This window comes from Chiloscyllium plagiosum, chromosome 17 (assembly GCF_004010195.1).
Source record: "Chiloscyllium plagiosum isolate BGI_BamShark_2017 chromosome 17, ASM401019v2, whole genome shotgun sequence".
Lineage (NCBI taxonomy): Eukaryota > Metazoa > Chordata > Chondrichthyes > Orectolobiformes > Hemiscylliidae > Chiloscyllium > Chiloscyllium plagiosum.
Window position 1 is genome coordinate 2,318,240 of NC_057726.1, and position 3,943 is coordinate 2,322,182.

The 3,943-nt window shown below is 47.1% G+C and overlaps 2 protein-coding genes across 2 annotated transcripts in view; both read left to right on the top strand.

Annotated features, from left to right (window-relative positions):
- Nucleotides 1–3,943, top strand: part of gpatch1 (G patch domain containing 1) — an 81,809-nt gene that overhangs the window by 44,406 nt on the left and 33,460 nt on the right. The gene's annotated exons all lie outside the window — the stretch shown is intronic.
- The window catches only part of cebpg (CCAAT enhancer binding protein gamma), a 36,451-nt gene continuing 36,308 nt past the window's right edge, over nucleotides 3,801–3,943 (top strand). Inside the window, exon 1 of the mRNA XM_043706499.1 lies at nucleotides 3,801–3,878. The gene's annotated coding sequence lies outside the window, so the exon portion shown is untranslated. The remainder of the gene's footprint in view (nucleotides 3,879–3,943) is intronic.

A 3,943-nucleotide genomic window follows, 5' to 3' on the forward strand; every position in this document is an offset into this window, starting at 1 on the left:
TTGGGATATCTGGTCGGCATGGACAGGTTGGACCGAAGGGTCTGTTTCCCTGCTGTACATCTCTATGACTCTATCAATGAGGAATATTGATATCAACGAAGAATATGGATATCAATGTCACAGAAAGAGGCAGAAATGGAGAAGGAAAGACGAAGGAGAATTAAAGAGAAAAGCACAAACGCAAAGAGTAGCAAGGAGTGGGGAGAAATCAAATGGAGGCAGAACACAGAGCTATCACTCAGCATGAGATTACACTGAATGACATTTATGAATCATGATTTAAACGTGAAATGCTAACCACACAAATAGTTATGTACGTTGAAACTGACTTAGAGCGTAATTCCTTTCATAGAATTCCTCCCATACAGAAAGAGATCATTCGGCCCATCATTGTTACCACTGACCCTCCAAGGAGAATCCCACCCTACCCTGAAACCCTGTCTTCATCATGGCACCTCACCTGTACATCCCTGGACACGATGTGCAATTTAACATGGTCAATCCATCAAGAAGAGAAAGTGAGGTCTGCAGATGCTGGAGATCAGAGCTGAAAATGTGTTGCTGGAAAAGCGCAGCAGGTCAGGCAGCATCCAAGGAGCAGGAGAATCGACGTTTCGGGATTCCTGAAGAAGGGCTCATGCCCGAAACGTCGATTCTCCTGTTCCTTGGATGCTGCCTGATCTGTTGCGCTTTTCCAGCAACACATTTTCAGCTCAATCCACCAAAACCATATATCGTAGGACTGTGGGATGAAACCAGAGGATGCAGAGGAAATCTATGCAGACACAGGGAGAACGTGCAAACTCCACATAGACAGTTGCCCAAGGCTGGAATTGAACCCAGGTGCTGTGAGGGAGCAGTGTTGACCCCAGGACACATTTTGAGACAAACATTGACTGTACCTGGAGAACGATCGACCCAGTGAAAGATGGCCTTTGGTCTACCCTAACCTTGTTGGTCTTCCAGGTGAAGAGTTGATCTCGACCAAGTGTTACATCGGATCCATCCTGACCAATCCCACAGGAAGGTAGCACCTTCAAAGTTGCTGTTTCAGATCTTCCATCTGGAATCCTCCCAGTGTATTCACTGACTGACCCATACTTTGAGATTCACCTCCTTTCAGAACGAACACGTACATCATCTTCAACTTCAACAGAGAGAAGGAATGACACTTTGGTCACCACAGAAATCAGGAATTGTAACTTTAGATCGGAAAGTTGCAAATGTTCCTCTGAGATGGGAGATGCACAAAGCTATATGTTTATCAGTTGGACAATAAACCTGCAGAAGCTGCAGAAATCAATTAGAGTCAGAGGCTGTGAGTGATCTGGGCTTTAGTAGGATGAATTGTGGTGGAATTATGGGAGATGTTCAGTGAGGTCCATCTAGCTGCCTTTTGTTTACTTTTCTCTAGTGGTGAGGCGAGATTCTCGTCAGACAGTTCCGAGTTCACAATTGATGCTCATTATTGTTTGTTAGAGAATGCACCATGGGTTGCAATCTTACCAAATTACCATCAGGACAATTCTACATGGAAACCAGTGGGTTCTTAGAGTGTTCAACTCACCATGTGCTTCAAAAACCCTCCATGCTGGACATCGGGAACCAGCATCTTTGGCACGCCCCGAAGGCGTTGAGCACCCCAGATACCCCACATGGAACAGGGAACAGTACAGCACAGTACTCCTTAGACAATGGAATTAAACATGTGCCAACCTCTCTGCAACTTCATGCACACCCCCAATTCACATGCAGATGCTTCGACACTTCAATGTTGCACCTCCCACTGCACCAGCAACTATCATTATAATATCGCAGCAAGGACATTTTATGCTCAGGGACAGACACCTAGCTGATAGAACTGGAGCAGGCTTCATCTCTAGGCTCTCTGTTTGCTTCAAAAACCCTCCATGCTGGACATCGGGAACCAGCATCTTTGGCACGCCCCGAAGGCGTTGAGCACCCCAGATACCCCACAGTTTCCTGAAGAAGGGCTAATGCCCGAAACGTCGATTCTCCTGTTCCCTAGACGCTGCCTGACCTGCTGCGCTTTTCCAGGAACACATTTCTATCTCTGTTTGCTGTCATAACACTTACTCACCCAGAGCCCACACAGATACTCAAAGCATCTCTGCCTTGTGAATTGTTATAACACTATAAGACATAGGAGCCTCATTCCTGATGAAGGGCTTATGCCTGAAATGTTGACTCTCCTGCTCCTCGGATGCTGCCTGACCTGCTGTGCTATTCCAGCGCTACACTCTTGACTCTGATCTCCAGCATCTGCAGTCCTCACTTTCTCCATAGGAGCAGAATTAGGCCATTCAGCCCATCAAGTCTCTTCTACCATTCAATCATGGCTGATACATTTCTCAAGCCCATTCGCCTGCCTTCTCTCCATAACCCTTTATTCCCCTTATTAATCAAGAACCTATCTAAGTCTGTCTCAAATGGTCTGTTTCCTTGCTGTACATCTCTATGACTCGATGACTTCCCCATTGATCAAGCTGTCCTGACAGCCCTATTTTACTGGGTAAAAACAATGAGTGCAGATGCTGGAAACCAAATTCTGGATTAGAGTGGTGCTGGAAAAGCACAGCCCGTTCAGGCAGCATCCGAGGAGCAGGAAAATCGACGTTTCGGGCAAAAGCCCTTCATCAGGAATAGAGGCAGAGTGCCTGCAGGGTGGAGACCCCTATTTTACTGTGTATTTCCAAATATTTGGCAATCTCATCCTTGGTAATGAACTCTAAAATCTTACTAATGACTAAGCTCAGGCTAACTGGCCTATTGAATCCTATCCTCTGCCCGTATTCCTTCTTAAACATGGGTGTTACATTAGCTTCAGTCAGAGATAGCAGGCTCATATTACTACTGTATGTCATTCCAGCAGTCAGTTAAGGGCAGTGTCAGATAGCAATCCCGGACCTGCTTGGTGTAAGTCAGTCAGGATCGTCTCCTCATGAAGAGTGAGGAGCCAAATGACTGGCAGCACACTACCTGCCTTGACTCTTTCTAGGAGGAGAAAGTGAGGTCTGCAGATGCTGGAGATCAGAGATGGATATGTGTTGCTGGAAAAGCGCAGCAGGTCAGGCAGCATCTAGGGAACAGGAGAATCGACGTTTCGGGCATTAGCCCTTCTTCAGGAATTTTCTCTTTCTACCCTATTGTGAGCTGTTTTGATTCTGAGATTAGAATGAGGCAGGTATTATGGAAGATTAAAGTAGGTGGGACAGCTGTTACTCGTTGTATAGATGAAGCAGTTCATACCCAAATGCACCAAGTCCTTGACAATATCCAGGTTTGGGCTGAGACATGGCAAGTGGCTTTAAATCACATTGCAGTTTGTGGGAGGTTGTTGTGTACAAGTTGGTTGTTGCCTTTGTTACATTACAGCAGTGGCTGGACTACAAACTTACTGATTGTGAAGTACTTTGAGCTGAGCAGTGGTGCTACACAAATGCAAGTCTCTCTGTTATTGTCCCCATGTGTTAGACTGTGTCCCAGCTAATGGGCGGGACATATATCTACACTCTGATTGGCTGCATCATCCACCAATCCAGCGCAGACCCATTCCGGTGGTAGTAGATGATTGGCTTTAGACGCTGACGATCAAAATAGGTGGCGCGCCAAGGCAATGCCGCTCTTCGATTGGTCTATCCAGACACAATGCGGCCATACGATTGGTCTAACTAACTGTCAAGTACACAATCATGACATCATTGTGGAACACTGACTGCTGATTGGCTATTAGAGCTGACGATCTGCGAGGGGATTGCGTCAGCCAATAATGTGCGTCTCTGATTGGTCCATGACCAGAAAGACCGGCGGAGGGGGTGGGATCACCGGCATCGAGCGGCGGCGGGTAACGGCGACGGGTAAGGCCCAGGCCCAGGCCCGGGAGGGGTAGAGGAGGGACAGGGGGGAGGGGAGAGAGGGATGG